The 27,726-nt window shown below is 32.2% G+C and overlaps 1 long non-coding RNA gene across 1 annotated transcript in view; it reads left to right on the forward strand.

The window, feature by feature from the left end:
• The first annotated feature begins 24,541 nt into the window (after nucleotides 1-24,541).
• Nucleotides 24,542-27,726, forward strand: part of LOC141542482 (uncharacterized) — a 550,972-nt gene continuing 547,787 nt past the window's right edge. The window contains exon 1 of the long non-coding RNA XR_012482172.1: nucleotides 24,542-24,607. This is a non-coding gene — a long non-coding RNA (uncharacterized LOC141542482). The remainder of the gene's footprint in view (nucleotides 24,608-27,726) is intronic.

The following is a 27,726-nucleotide window of genomic DNA, read 5'->3' on the forward strand; positions in this document are numbered from 1 at the left end:
AGATCCATGGAATTCAGTGAAAAATATGGATTTTGAAGTCAAATACCTTGGAATTGAAATTCTTGCTTTACCATTAGTTGCATTATGACTTTGGTTTAGTCATATTATTTCACTTGACTTGTTTTCAAATCTCTACAATGAGAGCAGAAAACTGAATGATCTGAAGGATCACTTCTGACTCTTTATGATCTATGAACAATGCTCATTATATCAGAAGTCTTTCTTTAATAATTTACTGTATTACTCAGATTTGGACTCACCAATTAAGGACGACATGATAATTGCTTTAAAAAATTTAAAATTTGCCAAATTACACTTGCTCTAGCTGGCCCAAAGGGCAGAAGTAGGACTAATTGGTCAGAGTTGGAAAGAGGTGCACTTTGTCCTGATATTAGGAAATGCTTCCTAGAGCTGTATATAAGTAAAAAAAGGACTGCTTTGAATGAATGAATTGAACTGAAGGGCTCTGCCTGCACCTAAAATGACCATAGTCTAAGGACCTTTTATAAAAGATTCTGCCTGAGTCAGAGTGATTCTAGTAAGCTTTGGTGTTCTTTACATTCACATAATACCAGTATCCTCAACTTTGAAGGTAATATCTATGCTTTAGAAATAGTGAGTGTGTATATATATATATATATATATATATATATATATATATATATATATATATATATGTATGTATACATATATACATATATATGCATACAATATATATGTATGTATATATAATCTACACACACACACACACACACACACACACACACACACACACACACTAGGATAGTGGCAATATAAGTATATAGCTAGTATAAATGATGTCCCAAATGTGCAGTGTAGTTTTAAATATTCATCATATTTAAGCCCTTTTTGACTTGTTCTTGAAGTACCCTTTTATTTAATTTTTCTGCATCTCTTCTTTCCCTTTTCCCATCAATCTTGGTATAGCATCTGAAAAACTCCAAAGGTCAGCTCAGATCTCTGCTATTTGAAAACTTATAGATCTCTATTTCTATAGGATGAAATACACATCTCTTAATGTGGCATGGCAAGGTCTCCACATTGAGGTCTAACCAATTTCAAATTTCATACTACTTTGCTCCTCACTTTCTTATGTTCTACACAAACTGAACATACATGGAGATTATTACCTTAGTATGTATTTCCCTTAGAAGCTCAATTAGAGTTTTGAATGGTGTTACAAGCCCAGCTGCATAATGTACATGATAAACATTCAGTATCACAAAACAATTTAGTTTGTTGATGCAATACATCATATTATTAAGAACTTTTCTTTCTCCCAATGACAAAAGAGATACAATGTGGTTTTGGCTAAATCTAGAATTTTGATTTTTTTTTTAGATGAGGAACACCATCATTCAAATATATTTCATTATCTTCACTTATTTCTAAGCACAATATTTTTTTAATGAAGATTTCACTTTTCCCCAGAAATTGCATATGCTTTAAAAAGAAAAAAAAATTATAAGCATTTATAAGCCTGGCACATGTAGACAATGTAGAAGTTAGTTCCATATTATGTAGAGGTAAATAGCACTAGGCATAATTTTATAGATCTCCAAAGCCTATGTACCAATTCTATATAACCCCCAAAGCTAATGAACATAAAACACTTGCACTATAATTATTATTTCCTAATCTTGACAAATTTTCTTTTTTTAAGGAAAATTTACAGTCAGTGAAATATATATAAAACAGCAATTTACTTCCTGACTTTAAAATACAGACCACAAACAATACAAAAGAGATGATGAATAACCAAGGGAAGATTGTGTAGAATTGTGACTGAAGGAATGAACAGTCTTGGCTACAAAATATATATGAGCCATGTATAGAAGGGAAATGCTGAAGCAAGAATGTCTTATTTCCTTATCTTTTATGTGACACTTCTAGGAATTTGAGAGTGCCATGTCTTTCTGGTTCTGCCTGCTGGTTCAATCAAGAGCATGATTCAGCATAAAGAGGGAATACAAATTGAGGTCATCATTACAGGTCTCATCCCACCAGAGCAACTCAGTTTCATGCATAAAGTATAAGATTAAGTTTTATTTTATTCAATTCATGAAAAGAAAGAAAAATGAAATTGGGATCTGGCCAGATTGAGTTCTTGAAACAACCCAAAAATTATATCAAAGTGGGTCTTTTATCAGCTAGCAATCTGCCCTCTACAATATGCTTATCTTAAATTCTAATTTCAACTCAAAGATTATTTTTTTCTCCTCCATGCCAGAGAATTTTCACTTTTATTTACTGGGATTTACAAAGTGCAATCATGGGGACCAAAAACACCAGTAACTTTTTAAATTTAACACCAGTATCTTACTGTTTATGAGGAACTGTAATCCTCAAATGACTTCAGGGAGAAAATATCCTCAAAGGGTCAAGACTCTTACAAGGCAGCCTTCAGTCGGCTTTCAGTAAATATGTGTTTAACTGAAGTCCTTTTTATGATTTTAATTGATTTAAAAATGAAAGAAAGAAAGCAATCTAGCTTTAGAACTCATTAATTACCACATAGTAGAATAGATAGATTGGTGGAATTGGAGCCAGGAATCCTTAATAGTATAACATAATATAATAATTAATCACAGTGATTGATGAAATCATAGCAATGAGACTAAATTATATGTGATTAACTCTAAAAATATTGAAACAGATCAAGTAACACTTAAAGAGTTAGTTCTTAGTAATTCAAAATATGTTTTGGACCACTGAGATATTATTAAAATTTTGGCAGTTGATTTTCTTTTACTCTTTCACAAGATTTACCTGTACAGAATACCAGAACATTTTGAGATTGGGCATTTTCATGATGGGGAAGTAAGTAGTTCAGGGAATAGAGTTTTGGTCCTGAGGTCATACAATTTTTGATACTAGCTGTGTGACCCTGGGCAAGTCACTCAATCTTATTTACCTCAGTTTCCTAATCTGTAAAATGAGTGAGAAGAGAAAATGACAAATAACTCCAGTATCTTTGTCAAGAATGGCCCCAAGAATGGCTCACAAAGAGTTGAATATGACTACACATTGAAGAAGCAACAACACAATTTTCATAATAGTGGTATTGGGATTTGCTTTGGCCTCTCTTGCTGAGCCACTATGATTCAACTAATCAAATTTAAGATATATTCAGAGTTCAATTAATTGAGCCAATAGAGCACTAATGAAGGTACATCAAATAGTCAGATTTGACTGGCACACAATTTAAACCAGGTCTATTTACTAAGACAAGGTATTAGAAAAGAAAAGCAGGTTGGAAAAGAGATTTATTGAAGGTGGTCTATCTATGAGCAATGACAAGTACTCAGTTCTATCCTTGGATACTATCTTTTTCTGGTTCATGTTACCTATTGGTAGTGCTAGTGTTACATAATGAAGAAAAAGGAGATTTGGACCTGTTAGATTGTCAACAGTAATGTTCTTGCTGTTATTTCTTTTCTATTTACTTCTAACACTGAAGTTTTTTGAAATCTCTTCCTTGCCTCTCACACTATTTTTCCCCCGGACAATCTTATTGCCATCTATACCCTCCATCAAGATAGTTTCCCTCTAGTAGCTCCAGAGTGTGAAATATTGCCTTGTTCCTGTTCTCATCCAGCTTCTGTATTCTTGCTTGAATTCTACCTACTCACTACTTATAAGACTTAACATCAAAATCTTCCCAAAATCTTCATTTGCTTGTTGTATATTAGTAAATGTGTTATAAATGTTTATTGCTGATCAATTGATTTGGCTACCTACCCTGCCCAGAAAGAAAAAAAGTTTTCTCTAAATCTTTTCAATGCCAACCTTACCCTCTCAGAACCTTTTGACTTTTTTCTTTTTTTTTTTTTTTTTGAAATCTGTATAACTTCAAAATAGAAAAAAAATGACCATTATAATAGGGAAAGCATAAGTTAATACAGATAGTAAGAGTGAGGGAGATCCTCTCTTCCAACCCCAGCCTACAAAATTCCCCTTTCCAGTCATAATAACAACAATCTGATTATTATAAATTTAATTTTGATACTAAGTAGTTTTTTTAAACTTAGAGTAGCATTAAAACAGTTACATATTGCCAACTCTTAAAGTGTAAATCACACACAAATTCCAATAAATATGTTTCATCATAGTTTATCAATTGATATTAAATAAATGACCCTCAAGATTAACAAGTAAAAGCCAATGTTGCCTTGGAAAGTGACAAGCTGCAACTGGTTTTATAAGATCCCAAATGTCATATTTTTCTTTCTTGAAGGTAAATTGTTAATGTAATCCAGACTGCCATTAGAAGTAGGAAGTTAATGTTTTCAAATAAACAAATTATGTGTACTTATTGTTACCCCGTCTCAAAAATCGCACATTATTCAAAAAATTAATAAGTTCAATAATGTTGGCAGGTAAGAACTAGAATGGTTCACATTCTGCATGTTTTCCCATGGTTACTTTTGTAAAGTCTTTATCAGCTCCACAAAAATTTAAGACGGGAGAAAATGAATTTAGGACAACATATTATCACTAAGACATTTCCCATGTACTGAAGAATACTCATAAATGTGTTACTTGGATAATATAGTGGTTAGGGTAATTTTTGACTTAAATAACTTAACTCTACCCATAGCTTCTGGTCATAAACATTAAGATAGAATTCATTAAATAGATAGATGAATAGAGAAATAAATAAGTAAAATAAATTCTTCATATTCACAAGGTTTTAAATTTTCTTGTTTTTCAAAAGATTTGCTATTGGTTTTTAATAGATGATAGAATGGGCAGTGGAAAAGACTGCAAAATTGTAATCTGGTTTTTTTTTTATCACCCCACTGAAATATCTTTCCTGACAACCCACTAATGACTTCTAGCAGCTCTTAGCTTTTCATTTCCATGCTTTTCTAATCTTCTCATCCTAATTCCCTTTTGCTAAAAGAAACTATTCTGTATACCAACAGCAATAATATATCATATTTATATAATCCTTTAAGAGTACTTCTTTTAATTCCAAGGTCCTTATATACATCTTAGAAGATGTATATAAGCTAATCTAATTATCTTATTTGAGTGTGGAGTGTGTTCATGAGTGATGTGAAGTACCACTTTTCACTTTTGTGTCCATCTGACTCACCCAACTCTTACCAATTTATACCAAGAAGCTATAACAGTGGACATACCCCTGAAAATCATTTTAACAAATGAACTAAATCAGGTTAAGGGCAACTGAGGTGTCTCAAACCTGTTGGTAAGCTGGGGGGGGGTGGTAATCTATCTCCAAGCATGTGAAAACTTCTGCTGAATCAGGTCTGGTCAGTCAGACATATCCTAAGACATCAACAATAATTTTGACTTTGCTTTCCCATTGGTCTTTGATGATTCCAGAAGAGAGAGTGAAGTCAATGATTTCCTGCAACTATACTACATGTAAATCTGATTTATACATCACCCATGGCATTTTACCATTTTTACCTATCTCAAATTCCTGCAGTGACAGGTAAGTGATAAAACAACAGGTACAGATACACTGGGTGTTATAGCCATAACCCCATACACAGGCAGACCAGGAAATAGTGCTTTTCTCATTAGAAACAGCAGTGAAATTTGGTAGCCCTTAGGTGTCTGAGAATATTTTTTAAGGATCATAATATTCACCTCCTGGCATGAGAAAGAAGGTAGAAAAATGACCTAAAAAATGTTTACTTAATTAAATCCTGGCCTGCTTACTGTGATAAGCAGCAATCCTACTGTGTCTGAAACACACACATACAAATTGCAAAAATACATATATATATATATATATATATAAAGATTCCATTCACTATCAATACACAGAATGTGTGAATTTTAGTAGAAAATGCAAAATCCAATAAACTTGAAAGATGAAAAGCTCTTATTGCAAAAGAATTTCATCAGTTACTACATTCAAATAGCAGCTCTGATTGAAACAAGGCTGACAACTGAAGGTCAACTTACAAAAGTCTGAACTCATTACATGTTTCTCTAGGGTGGCCACAGTGAAACTGGTATAGGTTTTGCAATCAAAACTAATATAGTCAACAAAGTTGTATGTCTACCACAAAGAGTGAATGTTGCTACTTGCAAGTGCCATGTCACCATCATCAGTGTATATGCTCCTCCTATGACTAACTGGTGAATCCAAAGACAAACTTCATAAAAACCTGCAGATCATCATCATCAATGAACCATAAGAGGACAAGTTTAAAATTCTGGGTGATTTTAATGAAAGAGGGTGCACAGACTGCCAGATATGGTAGAGTCCTTAGGAGAAATGGAATCAGGAACAGCAATGGTCACTTACTACTGAAGACTTATGCATCTTGTGACCTTCTTGTCACCAGCACTATCTTTCATTTGCTCAAAACAACAAAATTTAACTGATGCATCCTTATAGCAAATATTGGCATTTAATAGATTATATCATTGGAAGAAGATGCAGACAGGATGTAAGAATGATGAAGATGATGTGTGGCCCAGACTGCAGCACTGATCACAGACTTATCCTCTCTAAGGTAAATATTTGCATTCAACAAAGCAGAGGGCATAAGGATAGAGGACTACCAGAAGCCTTAATGTCTACATATTAGAGTACTTCTCAGAGAGGAAAGAGTTTTTTGCTAACTTGGAAGAAAAATCAAGTCAATACATAGTTGGTCAAAGTGAAACAGAAAAGGAGTGGGTAGTTTTCAGAGCTTTGTATAGCACTGCATTTACTCATCTGGGCCAGAACATTTGTAAACATCATGATTGGTTTAACAAAATGATGAAGAAATTCAAGAATTGATAAATGAAAAGTGAGAACTCACTAGGGTTTATTAGCCCAATAGTTCAATTTTTCTCTAAGAAGCTAGAGATTAACTCCATTAAAAAAAAAAGTAAAGTACAAGTAAAGCTTAGCCAGATTCAAGATTCTTGGATAAGTAAGCATGTGGCTGAAATTCAGCTATAACACTGATAGTAACAACCTAAAGAACTGTTATGATACCTCTGATGGCTAAGTATATACCAAAGACATGTGATGCATTTCAACTTCTCACCATTGATGGAATCACATTGATTAGTAATTAGGATATGATCCTGGAGAGAAAGGTTGAGCACTTTCATAGTGCTCTCAACAGAACATCATTGATCAGTGCTGATGCCATATATCTCAGGTTGAAGTTAATCTCCAACCAAACTTCCAACTAAAGAATAGATTTTAATGTGATTAGACTTTTTCCATGTGGCAAAACATATAAGCAAAGCTGATTCTATTTAGAGCTGAGATTTACAAGGCAGGAGGTCTACTACCCATATGAAAGTTGATAGAAATTTTGTAGATTATATGGCAAGAGGAGGGCAGCCCCTAGCCATTCAATTACTCCTTTATTGCCCATTTCTACTAAGATAAAGGAAATTATCCTGTGACAATCACAGCAGAGTCTTTTTAAATTCATTGCTATTGAGATTCTTGCCAGAGTCCTCCTTAATGGGCTGATACTTCACCTAGTAGAGAACCAGTGTGACTTCAGAGAGAGCTGGAGAATTGTTAATATAGTGTTTGCTGCTCACCAACAGAAGGAGAAATGCCAGCAGTAGAAGAAACATTTGTACACAATGAGGACTTTGATACTCTTAGTTGTGAGGGCATGTTGAAAATTATGTCAAAATTTGGTTGGATAGAAAAGTTACTCAAAATTGTACATGCTTGGGTAGAACCACGGTGGCTGAGAGTAGAGAGGGTTTTTGCCTGAGCCTTTTCTATCTTCCTTAAGACTCAACACTGGAACAAGTCTCTGAAAAGATTTTGGAGTGACAGAACACACAAATATTTGAAGTGTAACAAATATCCAGCAGAAGATATCTTACAAGACTTCAGGAAAGGTCTGTCTTGACTGGGCAGAGGGAGACTTGGTCCAGCACAGGACAAGAACAGCAAGGCTCAGGGCAGAGAAAATGGCTTTTCTGGGAATCTAGTGAGAGGTTTTTAACCAAAATATGGCAGCATTGGCTACTCTGTCCTTGTTAGGAAGCTAGTAGATCAGCAGACTAGCTGTGAGGAATTTATAACAATTATAGAAAGCAAATAGTGAATTCCTGAACCCCAGGATAACTAATGGGACTTAGACACATCCACAAAGCACCTGGGAGCACCAGCCCCAAAGCAGCATAAAAACCTTCTTACCCTGTATAGGAAGCTTGGGATAAAGCCCTTTGCTGTAGGAGCAGATTTCTGCCTTTAAAAAAGAGGGAAAAAAGCAAAAAAGAGCCCTGACAATAGACATAGAGATGGGAAGAGCAGATCTCAAGCCCTAAAGGCACTAAAAGCAAAGATGACGGCTCAAAAGAGGGATATGAGATGGTCTCCAAATCAAAAGGATCTCTTAGAAGAATTCAAAAAAGGATCTTAAAAGAGAGTTAGAAGAAAAATGGGGAAAGAAAAAGAGAGCTTTAGAAAAGGAAACCCAGAAATTGTCTGAAGAAAACAACTCCTCAAAAATTAATAGATAAAATAGGAAAAAAATATTGTGAAGAAAACCACGTCTTAAAAATAGGTTTGAAGAAATGGAAAAAATAAAATAACTCGTTGAAAAACAAAATTACATATGCTTGCCTAGCTTCTGGACAATGGATGATGCTCTTGTACTTTCCCAGTTACCAATGGAATGAAGCAAAGCTGTATGCTTGCCAAACAAATCATTAGCATCTCTTTCTATTAAGAACAATGTCCAGCAGCAAGAGATAGAAAGAGAAAATGCATTTAAAATAATTGTAAACAAAATAAAATATTTGGATGTCTACCTGAGAAGACAAAGGAACTATATGAACATATATAGTTCATATATAGAACATATAGGAACATATGAACAGATGTTACAAAATATCTCTCAGGAAAATAAAGTCAGATCTAAACAACTGGAAAAATATTGATTGCTCATGGGTAGGTGGAGTTAATAAAATAAAAAAAAAAAAAACAATGCTGCTTAAATTGGTCTACTTGTTCAGTGCCATACCAAACCACCAAAAATTATTTTATAGAATTAGAAAAAATAATAACAAAATTCATCTGGAAGAACAAAAGGCCAAGAACATCAAATGAATTAATGAAAAAAATGAAAAAATGTTGACTTAGCAGTACCAGACCTAAAATTATATTATAAAACAGCAGTCACCAAAAACCATTTGGTGCTGCGAAAGAAATAAAGTGATAGATCAGTGGAATATATTAGAGACACACAACACAATAATCTCTTCCTATAGTAATCTAGCACTTGATAAATCCCCAAACTCAAGTTTCTGGAATAAGAAATTACAATTTCACAAAAATTTGTGGGAAAATTGGAAAATAATATGTCAGAAACTCAGTGCAGACCTACATCTCATACCCCATATTAAAATAAGATCAAAGCACCTACATGATTTGGGCTTAAAGAGTGATACCAAATTAGGAGAGAAAGGAATAATTTACCTATCAGATATTTGGAAAAGGGAGGAATGTATAACCAAAGAAGAGCTAAAGAACATTATGGAAGGCAAAATAGACAATTGAGATTATACTAAAAAGGTTTTGCACAAAGCAAGCCAATAAAAGATTAAAAGGGAAATACAAAGCTGGAGAAAAAAAAGTTTTTACAGCCAATGTTTTTGATAAAGGACTCATTTCTAGAATACATAAAGAACTGTGTCAAATTTATAAAAATAAAAGATATCCCCCAATTGATAACTAGTTAAAGAATATGAACAGACAATTTTCAAATGATAAAATTAAAGCCATATATTAGTCATGTGAAAAAATGTTCTGAAACACTATTGATTGGAGAAAGATAAAATAAATTTGAGTTACCACCTCACATTTCTCAGATTGGCTAAGATGATAGGGAAATATAATGACAAATGGTGGAACAGATGTGGGAAAACTGAGACACCAATGCATTATTAGTAGAGTTGTGAATTGATCCAACCATTCTGGAGAACAATCTGGAACTATGACCAAAGGGCTCTAAAACTGTGCATACCGTTTAACCATGCAGTACCACTACTGGATCTATATCACAAGGAAATCATAAAAGAGAGAAAACTACCAACATGTACAAAAAAGTTTATAGTAGTTCTTTTTATAGTAGCAAAGAATCTGAACAGTATACCAGTGCCATGCCAGGAAACTTAATTGCTTCCATCTGAATTGTCTTGGGAAGATTCTGAAGATCACAAGATAAGGTACTGGACAATAAAATCCATTCACCAGCTGAACTGCCAAGCATTCATACTCTCTTACAAAGCGCAACTCTAAAGAACTGGCCAAATTGTTTGAATGCCAAAAACATGACTGCCTAAAACATCATTTTATGGAGAAGTCACACAAATCAGGGGCTCACATGATACTCAGAAGAAGCAGTACAAGGACTTAATATCTCTCTGATTACCTTTGGAATTGATTATGAGCAATAGGAGACACTGGCAAAGGATTGCCCAGCATGGATGCCTGTATCAAAGAAGGCACTGTCTTCCATGGGGGAAGCAGATTTTCAGTAGCTCAAATAACAAAACTAAAAAAATAAGATAGATCAATTTAAAGACATTTCCACCCCAAATGAAATTTTTATGTCCAAACCGTGGTAGAATTTTCTGAGCTCATAATGGCCTGATTAGCCAAAGTCAAACACACTCCCATTTGGCTCCAACCTAGTAATGCCATTTATTCCCCTTAGAAAAAGACAACTAGCCTATTTGCTAATGAATAGGAATATAGTGATACATTTAATTATCTATTTTAGTTGACATGCTTATTTTAACAATTACGTTTTGAATGCTTTTAAATGGTAAATATGACATGCAAAGCTTATATTGTTAGTCCAATACACACACACATACATGCACACACACATACACACATGTAATTATATGAATATACATATGGACATATTTTTAAAAATTTTAATAATAGAATTTATTTTCAAAATACATGCAAAGTCATACTTAATATTCACCCTTGCAAAATATTATATTTAAATTTTCTCCCTCCCTTTCATCTGCCCTCACCCTCAGACAGTGAGTAATTTAATATAAGTTAAACATATATAATTCCTCTAAACATATTTCTACTTTAATCATGCTGCATAAGAAAAATCAGAGCAAAAAAGGAAAAACAAATAAGAAAAACAGCAACCGAACAACAATGAAAAAAGTGAAAATACAATTTCATAATCCATATTCAGTCCCATAATCCTCTTTCTGGGTACAGACTATGTTTTCTATCACATCTACTGGAATTGATCTGAATCACCTCATAGTTGAAAAGAGCTAAGTTCATCAGAGTTAATCATCACATAAACTTGTAATTGTGTACAATGTTCTCTTGGTTCTACTCACTTAACTTAGTTTCAGTTCCTATAAGTCTATACAGACCTTTCTGAAATAATTCTACTGATTGTTTCTTATAGAACAATAATATTACATTACATTCATATGCCATAAATTATTTAGCAAAACCCCAAATTTTGGGCATTCAGTTTCCAGTTCCTTGCTACTACACAAAGGGATGCTATATTTATACATATTGGTTCTTTTCCCTTTTTTATGATCTCTTTGGGATACAAACCCAGTAGAGATAGTGCTGGATCAAAGAGTAAGTATGCACAGTTTGATAGCCCTTTGAGAATAGTTCCAAAGTGCTCTCCAGAATGGTTGGATCAATTCACAACTCCATTAGCAATGCATAAGTCCAAGTACCACTACACTTCGAAGTTGTCTTGCATTTCTTTAAACAATAGTTGTTTAGAGCATTTTTTCATAAGACAGGACATAGGTTAAATGTTTTCATCTGAAATTTGTCTCTTTGTATCCTTTGACCTTTTATCAGTTGGAGAATAGCTTGTATTCTTATGAATTTGATATAATTCTCTGTATATAATTTTAGAAATGAAGCCTTTATCAGAGACCTTAGATGTAAAAAAAATTTCTAAGTTTTTTGCTTCCCTTGTAACCTTGTCTTCATTGGTTTTGTTTGTTAACAATTTTTTTAATTTAATATAATAAAAATTATATATTTTGCATTTCATAATGTTCTCTAGTTATTCCTTGGCCATAAATTTATTTCTTCTCCACAGATCTGATAGATAGACTATCTCTTGTTCTCCTAATTTATTTATAGTATCATCCTTTATGTATGAATCATGAACCTATTTCAACATTATCTTGGTAAAGAATGTTAGGTATTGGTTTCTGTCATATCTAGTTTCTGTCATGCTATTTTCCAATTTTTCCTGAATTTTTTTTCAAACAGTGAATTATCCCAAAATCTGGAATTTTTGGGTTTATCAAACAGTAGATTACTATACTCATTGACTATTGTGTCTTTTCAGCATAAGCTATTCCACTGATCCACTACACTATTTCTTAGCCAGTACCAAACAGTTTTGATGATCACTTTAAAATATAGTTGTAGGTCTTGTACAACTAGGCCTCCTTTGCTTGCATTTTTCCATTAATTCCCTTGAAATTATTGACCTTTTGTTCTTCCAGATTAATTTTGACATAATTTATTCTAGTTCTATAAAGTAAATTTCTGGCAGTTTGATTGGTATGGCACTGAGTAAGAAGATTAATTTAGGTAAGAGTGTTATTTTTATTATTAGCTCAGCCTACCCATAAGCACTTGATATTCTTCTAATTGTTTAGATATAACTTTATTTGTGTCAAAAATGTTTTGTAATTATGTTCATATAGTTTCTGGCTCCCAAATATTTTATATTATCTACAGTTATTTTAAATGTAATTTCTCTTTGTAGCTCTTGCTGCTGGGCTTCATTGGTAACATATAGAAATGCTAATGATTTATGTGAATTTACTTTGTATCCTACCACTTTGCTAAAATTATTGTTTCTAGTAGTTTTTTGTTTAATTCTCTAGGATTTTCTAAGTATACCATTATATCATCTGCAAAGAGTTTTAATTTTCTTTCCTCATTACTTATTTTAATTCCTTTGATTTATTTTTCTTCTCTTATTGCTAAAACTAACATTTCTAATACAATGTTGAATAGTAATAGTAATAGTGGGCAACTTTGCTTTATCCCTGATCTTCTTTGCAATACTGCTAGTTTATCCTCATTAGATATGAATTTTTTTTTAAATTTTAGGTAAATGCTACTTATCATTTAAGGAACAGTCCATTTATTCCTATGTTCCCTAGTATTTTATATAGGAATTGGTTGAATTTTGCCAAATACTGTTTTCTGCACTTAATGAAATAATCATATAATTTCTGTTACTTTGATTACTGATGTAGTAAATTATGCTAATAGTTTTCCTAATAATAAACTGGCCCTGCATTCTTGTTATAAATCCTTCTTGGTCATAATGTATTATCCAGGTGATAATTTGTTATAATCTCTTTGCTAATATTTTAAGATTTTGTATCAATATTCATTAGGGAAATTTTCTTTTTTATATTTTGACCTTACCTGACTCAGGTAGCAACACCACATCTGTGTCATAAAAATAATTTGTTAGGAGTTCTTCTTTTCCTATTTTTCTAAATAGTTTGTATAGCATTGCAATAAATTGTTCTTTAAATGTTTGGTAGAATTCACTTGCAAATCCATCTAGCCATGGAAATATTTTTCTTAGAGAGTGGATTAATAGCTTGTTCAATTTCTTTTTCTAAAATTAGACTGTTTAGGTAATTTATTTCCACTTCTGTTAATCTGGGCAATATATATTTTTGTAGGTATTCATCCATTTCACTTAGATTATCAGATTTCTTGGCACACTGCTGGACCAAATAGCTTCTAATTATCATTTTAATTTCCTCTTCACCCATTTCATTTTTAATACTGGTAATTTGTTTTTCTTCTTTCCTTTTTCCAATTAAATTAATCTAAAAGTTTACCTATTTTGTTGATTTTTTTCATCAAACCAATTCTTAGTTTTCTTTATTAGTTTAATAAATTTCTTTATATTTTATTAATCTTTCCTTTTATTTTCAAAATTTCAAATTTGATAACTAATTGGGATGCTTATTTGTATTTTTTCTAGCTTTTTTTAGTTATATGCCCAGTTCATTGATCCTCTCTTTCTCTATTTTTATTCAAGTAAGCATCTAGAGATATAAAATTTCTTCCAGCATATGCTTTGACTGCTTTCCATAAATTTTGGTAAGTTGCCTCATTATTGTTATTCTCTTGGATGAAATCATCAGTTATTTCTATGGCTTGTTGTTTCATTCACTCATTCTTTAGCATTAGGTTAGTTTCTAATTAATTTTGGGTCTGTTTTCCCCTACCCTTTATCACATGTAATTTTTATTGCATCATGATCTGAAAATGATGCATTTATTATTTCTGCCTTTCTGCATTTGATTTTGAGATTTTTATGCCCTAATACATGGTCAATTTTTGTGTAGTTTCCATGTACCATCAGGAGAAAAGTGTTTTCCTTTCTGAACTCACTCAATTTTCTCCAAAAGTCTATCATACTTTTTTTCTAAAATTCTACTTAGCTAATTAACTTCTTTCTTGTTTATTTTGTGGTTTGATTTATCTAGTTCTGATAGAGTAAGGTTAAGATCCTCCACTGATATACTGTTTTGCATATTTCTTCTTGTAACTCTCTTACTTTAAAAAAAAAAAAAAAAAAAAAAAACATAGTTTTTTTCCCCTTTTCTTTTTATCTTCTTATGATTCTCTAGAGTCCTTTACTTATCATATTTTCTTTTCGGTGCTACTCTTTTGTCAAAAATAATTGAAAATTCCCTATTTCATTGAATATCCCCCTTTTTCCATGAAAGATAGTGGTGCTGGCTGCAGTCTAACTTTCTTTGTACTACAGAATATCATATTCCAGCCTCTTCAGTCCTTTTTAGTGGAAACTGCTCGGTCCTGGGTTAATCTTTATTGTGGCTCCTCAATATTTGAATTGTTTCTTTCTGGCTGCTTACAGTATTTTCTCCTTGATGTGATAATTCTGAAATTTAGCTATGGTATTCCTTGGAGTTTTCATTTTGGGGTCTCTTTCAGGAGATAATCAGTGAATTATTTTAATAGCTATTTTACCCTCTGGTTTTAGTATATCTTTGATGATTTCTTGAAAGATGTTATCCAGGCTCTTTTTTTCATCATGATTTTCAGGTAGAATAATAATTCCTAGCTTGTCTCTTCTGAATCTATTTTCCAGATCAATTGTTTTCCAGTCATTTATTTTACATTTTCTTCTGTTTTTTTTTCTTTTTCCTTTTCTTTTTCTATTTTTTTGGGGGGAGGAGGCTTGCTTGACTGATTCTTGATATGTCATTGAGTCATTCCCTTCCATTTGTCCAATTTTAATTTTCAGCAAATTATTTTCTTCAGTTAGCTTTTTTACCTCCTTTTGCATTTGGTCAATTAAACTTTTATAAGAGTTGTTTCATTCATTAATTTTTTTTCCCCATTTCACCAATTCTGTTTTTCAAGCAGTTATTTCCTTTTTCCATTTCATCAAATCAATTTTTTAAGAAGTGGTTTTCTTCAGCATATACTTTTTTTTTTTCTATTTCACAAAGTGTATTTTGTAGGTAATTCTTTTCTTTAATCAGTTTCTGTATTTTTTCCATACTCTCCTGCAAAGCTTTCAATTCCTTTGCCCATTTTTTCTCTCTTTTAAGATTTTTTAAAAAATTCTTTCAAGAGAACCTTTTGAACTGAATACCAATTCATAAGCCCCTTTTGAGGCTTCATCTGGAGACATTTTTTCTTTAGCATCTTAAGAGTTTGAGGTCTGTTCTTCTCTGTCTCCATAATAGCTATCTGTGGTCAAAGATCTTTTTGCTTTATTGTTCATTTTTTAAAAGGTTGAAGTCTGTTCCTAAGGCTCAGAGGAAATTGATTCCAGCTTCCTCTTACACTTATTTTATTAATTAAGGTTAGTGGTGCTGCAGGCTTCCTCTCCACGCTGGGTGACCCTGGCCAAGTCCTGCCTATTGTGCTGGAGTTCAGTTGATGTTTATTTTCCTTCTGTAGTTGCCCTGCCGGTCTTACAACTAGCCTGCTGATTCACAGACTTCTGAACCAGGAAAGAATAGCCAACTTTTGGCAAAGAGCCTCCCACTAGATTCCCTACAGAGGGCTTCTCCATCCTGAGTCTCTCTGCTCTGGACTTTTAGTGAGCAATGTTCTCCCTTGCCCAATTGAGACAGACCTTTCCAGAAGTTCTTCCAGTGTATCTTCTGCTATAAAGTTGTTACACTCCAAATATTTGTGGGTTCTGTCATCCTAAAAGCAGTTCACAGGCTTTATCTGGCATTGATTTTGAGGGAAAGAGAAAGAAATTAGGCAAAGTCCTGTCTATTCTCTGCCTTCTTGACTCTGCTCCCCATATGTGTCATTTTCTACCCTAAAATTACCACCTTTCTGGAAAGGATAGCATGTTTCATCATCAGTCCTTTGGAACTCTAAATGATTACTGTGTTCATCAAAGTTCTCAGAGCTTTCAATTTGTTTTTGCTTGTTTGTTTTTTACAGTATCTTGTTATTGTATAAATTGTTAATTTCTTTTTTTTCATCAATTTATAATTTATAAAACCTTTAAAATTATCCTTTATTATTATTATGGTACACTATGTATTTCACTGGATTATTGTAAAGATCAAATGATATAATATTCACATTTACAAAAAACATTTTAACCATGAGGCACTAATGTATAGTAATGAAATTTCATATGTACATATATATATAGAATTAGTAAGGAAGAAAAAAGAAAAGAAAAAGGAATGGAGGGAGGATGGCAAAAAGGAAGGGAGAAAAAGAGAGAGACATACATATACAAAGAGGCACAGAGAGATAGAGCAGACAGAGACAGATAACAGAAAGAAAGAGAGACAGGAACAGAAGGAGACAGAGACACAGAAAGGCAAACACACATAGAGAGACAGAGTAACAGAGAGACAGAGAGAGGGAGACATACAAAGAGAAACAGACAGAGAATAAGAGAGACAGAGACAAGAGAGACAATGGAGGAGTATAAATTATAAAGATTGGGGAACCTTTCTTCCCTCTACTTGTGGCCCTATGTCATTTACAGTATGCCCAAGGCTTGTAATTCCAGTGTAGTCACTTGGGAAATTGATTATATGCACATTTGATGACCTAGGGAAGCAGTCACAATGATGATGTTTTTTTCCTTATTAATAGAGAAATCATGGGAGCAAATTACACATGGGGCAAGAAGGCTAAGTGGAGTGGAGGCAAGTAATATTGTAAGACATTTGAGTGCTAGTTAAGCTGGCTGGTTTCTAGTTCCAAGTACGATATAAGTTGACAGTGTTGCCTTAAGCAAATAATTTCAGTGAGATAGGCTTTGTAAAATGAAGGGTTAGATTAAATTACTTTTAAAGACTAATGCTGTAATAAACTTTAAGTCAATTAGGACATAGCATATATTCATATCTTCGTTATGATAATAGATTTGAATACACTGACTTCTAGTGCTTAAGTCTTTTGAGATTTAGAGTAAGACCCAGGGAAGCACTGTTTTAGGGGGAAAAAAATTGAATTCTATATAAGTCCAAGAAATTGACCTGGGAGACAGGATTTGCAAAGATTGCAAATTCCAGAAGAAGATTAAAGGTATATTTCAAAAACACAACTTAATATTATAGTTCAGGAAAAGATATAATTAATTTGTCCAGCTTTTTTTATAATAGAGACCCAAAAAAAAAGCATTGATTGATGGATTCCACTAATTGCTATTAGTGAACAGGAATAGAAGGTTCTGCACTACAAGTAAAATGGTTAATGATTTAAATTTTAGCAAATTTGGTAAGCAGAAAGAATATAATCCCTTATAAATAATGGAAAGTAATTTATCATAGTTCAAGATTATTCTATAGTAATGGTAAATCAGAAAAGATAATATAATGTGTTCCTAAAGGCAAAAACTGCATACCCAAGGAATATAAGAGTGAGTTTAATCATCTATGAATATAGGTTTTCAAGAAAAGAGAGACATAGGAAACATTACTAAAAAATAAGAGAGATAGACTGAAACTTAATTGGGAGAAATTTTAAATTCCAAACAAAAGAGTTTGTATTTGTGCCTAAAGATAATAGTCACAGGAATTTATTGATCAGGAGAGGTATATACTCAGGTATGTACTTTAGTATGTACTTTAGAATAATCTTATTCACATATGAATGGATAATAGACTGGAGAGTATAGAGAGTTTATTAAGAGAAACAAATATCCTCTGTTGGTGAATACAGATATAGTGAATAGATATGCTATAATAATATAATTCACAAAGCATGGCAACTGATTGGATAGTCACAAACATAGTAAAGGATGTTTTATTTAGTTGAAAACAGATTCAAATTAGAATTATAAAAATCTAAATAGTCTACCAGCCCTAACAGTATATAGGCAAATGCAACTTAAGTGGAATAGAAATGAATTATTTAAAAAATGGAGACTCACAGCCTATACTTTCACTGACACAAGAAAAATTTCTAAAATACAGTTGATTTTGAAATTCCTTTGTGCATTCCAGAAACATTAATAAATAAAAACAGTTTAAACAAGTATTCTGGAAAAAGATCAAAATAAAGGTTTTCCATATTATACAATATTTGTATCATATTAAAGTGTTGCCAATAGTTATAACTATATTTACTATTCACATATTTCAGGAAGAAGTTGAGGAAATGAGAAAATTGATGTAAAAACAAATTCAATCATTTTCTCAAAGAAGTTTCATATGTCATTCCTAATCCTGCTGTAGGATATTTGAGAGCTCAATGATTAAAATGGAGTTATACATTTTGAGAAAAATTTTCTTGCACGTTTCTTGTACTTGTATTTGTTTTCCTACTTTTCTCTCTACCAATAATTCTTTCTTTTTCTTTTTCTAGGAAGTCTTTTTGAACATATGTCACGCATAATTTTTTTTTCTTTTAAGCATTGTTCCTAGTTTTCAAGTCGTTTTCTTCTTAGTAGGTCTTGGTCTTTCCTGTAACGATTGTAACCTTTTGTAATGTTCTTTTTTGTTGTTTTCTTATTTAAACTTTATATTAAACTTGGACTCTTCTCACCTGATGATAGGGGGCACTGTTTTAAGTTGCAGGCTTTTTTGACCTACTGTTTTCAGAACTAGTTCTTGAGGTCTACAAGTTTTCAGGACATCCAAGTGGATGTGAAATGGGGAGAGGTGTATTACATTACTGTCCTAGTCTGTGCTCTGGTTTTTAACCAGGAAGTGTTCCCTTTACAAATACTAGAATTCTTTGGGGCTGTTAGCCTAAAGCAGTATTTATTAGAGAAGTGCAAATTAAAACAACTCTGAGATACCACCTCATATTTATCAGCAATGACAAATGCTAAAGGGGTTATGAGAAAAAGGGTATATCAATGCATCATTCCTGGAGTTAGGGGTTGTTCTAGCAATTTAGGAGAAGAATTTGGAGTTATATCCAAGGGGTTATATTCTTTGACCCAATAATACTAGCATTGGAACTGCATCTCAAGGACATCAAGGAAAAAAGAAAATGATCTATATGTATAAAAAATATTTATAGCCTCTCTTTTTGTGGCGGCAAAGAATTAGAAATTTAAGGAGATATTCATCAGTTGGAGAACTACTAAACAAGTAGTGGTATATAATGATGGAATATTTTTATGGTATAAGAAATAAAAATGATAGTTTCAGAAAATCCTTCATTCATGGAGACTAAAGGGAGTAGAACCTACAGTCATTATACATAATAACAGAATATTCTTACAATGATTAAATAAGAAAGACTTAGCTACTCTGATCAATAGTGATCTAAGATAATTCCAAAGAAGACAAAAATATATATAGTTATCCACTTCCAAAGAGAGATCTGATATGCCCGGAATAAAAATTGAAGTATGATTTTCCTATCTTTAAACTTTTTTTGTAATATCTAATAGTGAATGCTTTGCATTATTTTACATGCATAATTGACACCATATTACTTGACTTGAATGGGTAAAGAAGGAGCTGGAATTAGGGAGAGAATTTAGAACTCCAAATTTTTTTTTGAAGGAATGTTAGAATAAGTATATAAAAATTTGGAAAAATAATCTGTTTTGCATGATGTTGATTGTATAATTAGTATCATATTGCTTGCCTTCTCAATGAGTCGAGGATGAGTTGGTGGAAGGAAGAGAATTTAGACTTCAGGAAAAAAATAATATTAAAAATCAAATTACAATAAAAAATCTCCTAGAATTCAGATTTGAAACATAATCATTGTTGAAGAGCTAAAATATTAGAGTGGTTAGAAACATGGTATGATCTTTCTTCCACAAAAACTTTTCTCAACAGATATCAAAAATGAATCAGACTAAGTCTTTAAATCCCAGTGACACATTTGTCTATCCCCACTTAGTTTAGGTAAAGAGAACAGGAGGTTGTGAATGTTAGGTATGAGTTGAGGCCAAAGCAAAGCCTTGGGAGAACACTATAGCATTCACAAAAAAGTTGTGAATCATGGCAAGAGGAGATCCCAAGGAACTGTGAGAGAGACAGATTCACTGAGAAGTTGTGAATCATAGCAAGAGAAGATCAAGGAACTGTGAGAGAGACAGATTCTACTGGCAGCTCTGTTACCAACTACCCAGTTTCAGATTACAGATCCAAGAGAAAGTAATAGAAGGTCTCACATATAGGAATAATATTCTTTTCATTATTATAGATTTTTATTTATAATATATATGCATGGGTAATTTTTCAATACTGACCCTTGCAAACACTTCTGTTCCAACTTTTCCCTTCTCTCCTTCCATCCCCTCTCCTAGATGGCAGGCAGTCTCATACATATTAAACATGTTAAAGTATATCTTAAATACAATACATGTGTACATATTTATAAAGGAAGAAAAACAAAAATTCAAGTGGTCCACACTCATTTTCCAGTGTTCTTTCACTTAGTGTAGCTGGTTCTGTTCATCGCTGATCAATTGAATTTGATCTTCTCATTGCTGAAGATAGCCATTTCCATCAGAATTGATGCTCATATAGTATTGTTGTTGAAGTGTATAATGATCTCTTGGTTGTGCTCATTTCACTGAGCATCAGTTCATGTATGTCTCTCCAAGCCTCTCTGTTCATCCTACTGGTCATTTCTTACAGAACAATAATAAGGAATAACATTCTTAAGGCTTTGGGCTGAAATGAAAAATGAGGAATTATAGAAGGCAAAAGAAGTATGTGTCTCAGATGAGAATCTCAAAGGTGGCTCTCACTTCCAGCAGTTAGCCTAATCTGAAGAGGATAAACCAGCAGAATCTCAAATCCAAAGGAAGCCTTTATGGCTGTCAATAAAAGAAAAGAGATTTCTATCTGGTTGATAGAAGCTGAATTCAGCATCAATATATTCTTTTAAGCAAAATCATTAATATTTTAAAATTATATGCAAGAAAAAAATTGACATTCATTTAAATTTTTTGAATTCTAAATTTTCTTTATCCCTCCTGCTTTTTCCTCCTCCTCTATGAGAAAGTAAGAATATGATTATCTATTAAGCATGTAAAATCATGTAAAACATATTTCCACATTAACCATGTTGCAAAAGAAAATACAAACACAAAACAAGAAAAATAAAGAAGTTTTTTAAAAGTATTCTTTATCTACATTTAGAGTTCATAAATTCTTTCTCTGAAAAGGCTTAGCATTTTCCATCGTGGTTCTTTGGAATTGTCTTGGAACATTATGGACCAGAGTAGAGAAGGCTTTCAAATTTGAGGATTATTGCAATAGTACTGTTACTATCTACACCGTTTTCCCAATTCTGTGCCCTCTTCACTTTGCAGTTCATATAAGTTTTCCTATTTTTTTGTGATACTACTCTCTTCATTATTTCTTAATGCTAATAGTATTCCATCACAATCATATGTCACATTTTGTTCAGCCATTCACCAATTGATGAGCATCCTCTCTATTTCTAGTTTTTTGACATTGGAAAAAAAAAGAGCTGCTATAAATATTTTTTGTATAAATAGGTTCTTTTTTTTTTCTTGGTTCTCTTTGGGATACAGACCTAGGAGTGATATTGGCCAGCAATATATTCTTGCTCAGACTCTTAACTCAGATCAGGAACTTACTTAACTCAGACAAGACATTAAGGGATCTGATGTTGCCCTGGATCTTATCACTTCAGGCACACTCAATGCTTTCAGACCCCCAACCTGTCCCTGAGATTGCATAATAACACAACTCTCCATATCCTATGAAGGTAGCAATAGGGCCAGTCCAAAGTGAGAAATGAAAGGTGGGGGGGGGAATAAGCAAAAAAACCTTCTTTGTAGTTGTCTATTATGGTAGCAGGGACATAAAAGCAGGAGAGAAGAATGACTTCAAAACAACTATTAGCAGTTCCTCAGAGAAAAATACAGCTTATTCTCAAATTTAGCTAGACTTTCTTGAGCTTTTCCTTACAATCATGATTTCAAGTCTTCTCATCCTGGCAGTTCCTTTCTTAATGTCCTTCATATTGTCAATGAACTAATGAAACTGAACCAAATGTAAAGTTACACGTTCCATTGGACCAGATAATGGTAGATAATGAAGTGAGGTTATCATCTCTTTTGTAAACACTTTTGTAAACTTCTAGTAAGGGTTCCTAAGATCATTTTGGACAACAGCATTACATTGTTGGCTTACACTGTATTTCAAGACAACATTCCTATCAATTTTTTTTTGCATGAATTGTTATGAATCTAATTTTTCAACTCTATAATTGTGCTGTTAATAATGCTAGCCCTTAAGTGATAAACACTTATAAATTTTGCCACACTAGATTCTCTGTATCTTTCCAGGTTCTTGAAAGCTTTTGGAGTCCTAATCTCATCATAATATATACTATAATAACTATGCTTGATAGTTTCTTATCACCTACAATTTAGATATGTATTCCTTTATGGCTCCATTCAAAATTTTTGAACAGGACAGAGGCAAGATGCTAGAAGTCTGTGGTAAGAAAATAGAAACATCTCTTTTGTCTTTCTTTCATGTATTTCTTAATCAGCTTCAGATATTCAAAGATTATTCAATAGTAACCTATTTGATCAAAATATATGACAATGTAGATGAGTTGATATAGATGAGTTGATACAGTTTTGGGTTTAGAGTAAAAAAGGCCTAGGTTCAAATCCTGGAAGTGTCACTTAATTTCAATATGCGATCAGGTAGCTCTATACAATTTATCCCTATTATCAATAGTTATAACCATAAATATCAATTTAACATATAGGTCTTATAGTATAGAGTAGAAAGGTGATTTATGTAGGATTTGTTGCTAGGAAAGAATAGCTATCCCAGAAATATCAAAAGTTTTCTAATCTGCTAATGGAGGAGCTAGGTTATCAGAGATAAGCCTTTTTTTATTAGAGCAGGGAAGGAGGAAAACAATAATGCTCTGGGATGATGTCATCATTCTCCAAATTATCTACTGTGGTGAAAAGCCCCTATAACTTTGCACTAGTAATAAATTTTCCTGAAGTTCTCCATGATAAAGAAAACAGACCTTTCCTACATAAATGTAATTTTAAAATAATGATTTTTAGACTACTTTAATTTACATTTTGGGGTAAAAAACAAGTTATTTATATAAGATTTAATGATCAATACTAATTTTACATGAGTACTGGTAATTTTCTTATTCTGAATGAAGGCAAACTAGCAAAGCTGCCACAAAGGGAGGAAAAACTGTGTATATTAAAATAAATAAAATATTTACATTTTTTCATTTTTCAATTCTTCAATTGTTAATTGTGCAGAGTCCCATCACTGAGTGATTGAATGAATGAATGCATAAGCATGTATTAAATGATTGCTAACAACTTCAAATTAAACTATTAAATTTAGAACATATATAAAATCAAAACAACTTTAACATATTTTACATTTTCATCCAAATCTTTCCTCTTTAAAGTTTCCTTAAGAATGTTGCCTAACATGTTGAACCTGTATTGGATTACTAAGTCTTGGGGTGGGGAGGGGGGCAGGGAGGGAGAAAAATCTGGAATACAAGGTTTTGCAAAGGTTAATTAAAATTATCTGTATGTATTTTGAAAAGTAAAAAGTTATTATTGTAAGAAAATTAATGTTGCCTATTTTTTTCATTTTCAATGAAAGTATGAAAGCTGTAAATGTACCACTTTAAAGGACTTTCTTTTTTAGTATTAACATGTGTGAATATTTCTTCCTTCCACACACACAAAAAACTAAACTCTTTATCCTCAATAATATTACATTTTAAGTATGAATAACAACCAATTTTTAAAAATATTTTTTCTATGTAGTATATTTTTGTAATCTTTCTCAGTTTAGCTACATTTACTTGCACCTTCCACATGAAATGTTTGAAATGAGAATGACACCAATAATGGCTTTGTATCACTTGGAACATCACAGACCTAACTAGGATTGATGCCATGTCATGGGGAGCATAGGCTTCTCTAATAACTTCAATATACTCTATTCCTTTGTTGAATTTCTTTTCATTTTCTTAAAGTAACAGAGACAGTACTGATCATATAACCTTGTCCCTCTATTCCAGGTCTCCTAAAAACCCACAGCAGAAGATCATTAAACGAGTGATTGCTCTTGAAGGAGATGTTATCAAGTAAGTGTTTTAAACTATGGTTTTTAAGTTTGAGTCCTAAAGCTGATTTTTTTTTTCATTTGGTTTTATATCCTGTTATTTGTTAAAGTACATCTCTGTCCAGAAATCACAGAAAACACTTCTCCAAAATTGTCCCTTGGGAGTTGATGAGGGCTTTTGGGAAGCTATATTAACCATGTTAGTGATGGGTATTCAAAGTATGCAACTAAGAAAAGATTTCAGACAGTGAGATGGATGACAGAGCAGCTACATCATTGGGATTATGCACCAAAAAAAAAAAAAAAAAAACATTTGAGTGTTTTTCCTCAGCTTTTTTGGTTTCTTTACTGATGAAAGTCATTTATGTAGATTATATTTAGAGAATGCTAGTGATTTTATTAGAGTTTTGTTCTGTCTTTTTCTGCTTTACCTATCATCTTAGAAATAATATAGACTTTCTTATTTTACTAAAAGAGGAAACATGACCTCTATTTAGTAATGAGATTAGGAACTGGGAAAGTCTAGGTTCAAATCTCACTGGGGATATGTTAGTTTTGTTAACCTGGAAAATTTTCTTAAACTCTTAGTAATTCAGATAACTTTCTAAAAATATAAAATGAAAAGAAATTAATGATTTGTTTTAGAAGGCAAAATAGACCTTTTTTTTGGTCTCTATTCTCACCTAGCTTTAATTACTCAAAGGGTGTCCCTCCAACAAACTATGTAAAAATATGAATATCCAGTGATTGTTAAAGTTCTGTTAGTTTTAATATCCCTTCTGTATAAAGAGAAAATCACTTACATATCAGGATAATTAGAAAAAAAAATTTGATAGGAAAATTTTATTGACCGCATTTATTTCCCCTTAATTATGAGTTACAGTAGAAATATATATTAATTAAGAGTAAATGAGCCATATCTTCTGAAATGATTTCAGAGTAAATAGTTTTCTAAGAGAAAAATGTGCACTATTGTTTTAAATGAGGATGATTTTCACTGGCTCTAGAAAAATTCCAGAGCTAGTTAGCATTTCAGAAAAGAATAAAGAAAAAGAAGTGGTCCAATTTGTAATCTCATACTCAGGATGATCTATAAAGGTCAGGTAGAGCTTAGGGAAAGGTAGATCTAAAAAACAATGCTATAAGTTAGTTGGTACTTAGATCAGTCATATAGTTCTTTAAAAGTTAATAAATTGAAAACAAATAAATTTTAAGGGACTATGCAATGTAGACATCAATATGGTTTATTATAATCCCTTCATGATTAATCAATAGTACATTATGGCTAGAGACATACATGTGGTAGTCTAAACTCTTGTTTATCTAAAATTTAATCATCCTTTGTTTTGTTTTGTTAACTGATCTGTGAATCAACAGTGATTAAATAAATCAGCAATCAAAAGTAATTAAAGCAAAAATAATCCTTGGATCATTTTTTAAATTTCACATACCCCCCCTCAGCTTTTACAAAAAATATATGGGGTTAATATATATAAGTAGTATATATTGGTTGTGAAATAATAAGCAGATCATTTAACCTCTTAGTGCTCTAGGTAACTATTTTTTAAGTTGTTCATGAATTCAATGAAAATGAGTATGTATATGATGTCATATTATATTATACATGTATATTATATGATGTCATAGATTAAACTAAAATTTCATATGAACAAAGGACTGGTTACTTAAACTCAGTGCACTAAGCAACTCTCTATGAGTATAAATAACAAAGAAGGTGCCAATTTTCATTGTTAGAGAGAATTTCCTCAACTAATAAATAATACATTATAAGTGAAAACATAGGTTCAATCTATACGTCTTTCCCTAAGCTATTAATTAATAGAAGAAATTAAACTTAAAAATTCATATGAGCTGAGACATGGAAGGAGAGGGTTAGTGTGACATGGCACCCAAAAACTCTAATGTTGTCCTAGACTTTATTCTAAAATGTATTATGTCCAGAATCAAAGTTGTAATAAATTTGTGATACTCTGCCCTCAGTAAACAACATCTGGAGTTTTGTGTTAATTTTAAGAAAAATGCTAGAGTTTATTGAGGTATAGAACCAAGAGAGTCCATGGACTGAAGACAATACTAGAGAATAGTTAATTTAAGGAAATAGGGATATTTAGTCTGAAGGCTTATGAGTCATTTGATAGCTGTTTCAATAACTTAAAAGTTTCTTATGTGAAAAGGAGATTAGACTTAAATGATAAGAGTTGAACTAATCTTTGTACCCCTTTCCAGCTACATAGATTTGTGATTCTGTGACTGATTTTGCTTAACCCAGATGGGAATAATAGAGAGACAGATTTCAGTTAGATATAAGTAAATGACTGTAAAAAGGAGAGCTGAAATGGATTGTCCCAAGTAACATTGAATTTTCACCCTATTCTTTCTATTGACATGTTCCCTGATCATGTAACTGCAAAACTACTTGTGCCCTGACTTTCCCAAATTGACTAATTTTGTTTTTTGTATCAGAGAAGCAACACAGTTTAGTGGGTAGAAAAAAGACCTGGATTCAAATATTACCATTGAAATATAAGGCAAGATATGTGATCTTGCCAAATAAATTAACCAACCAATGATCTAAGAATGGAATTCTTCTCCAAAATCTCCCTACTTTAATGTAATTACACGTCCAATTCACATACACATGTTGCAATTCTCCAATACAGCAAGATTCTCTTTCCTATTTGCTTCTGTGTCCAGTTAATTTTTTCCACACTGTACCAGTGATCTAATTAATTAATAGACTGGCAATTCAATTGCATGTAATAATCTGTTAAATAGGTAATTTTTTTCAACCATTTCTCTTTTTTCCCCATATTGTTGTTATACTGTCATCTTATAGAAAACAATGGATTTATCCATGTTTTATATATATATATAGCCCATAAACAGAAAATTTGCTTAATTTGTTTATATATCTATATGTTGTTTCCATGACATGCCAGAATTTATATTTCCTGAGAACAGGGAGACTGTTTTGTTATAAATTTTGTATACAGAAATTAATACAGATATTTAAACATGTTTTATTCTCATTTCTAGTTTAATGGTGCCTATAATAATAATAAAAAAATTTAAATGGTAAAATAACATTAACTTTGCCATTGACTACTGTGCTACCTCCTT

The sequence above is a fragment of the Sminthopsis crassicaudata genome, chromosome 5, assembly GCF_048593235.1.
Source record: "Sminthopsis crassicaudata isolate SCR6 chromosome 5, ASM4859323v1, whole genome shotgun sequence".
Taxonomy (NCBI): Eukaryota; Metazoa; Chordata; class Mammalia; order Dasyuromorphia; family Dasyuridae; genus Sminthopsis; species Sminthopsis crassicaudata.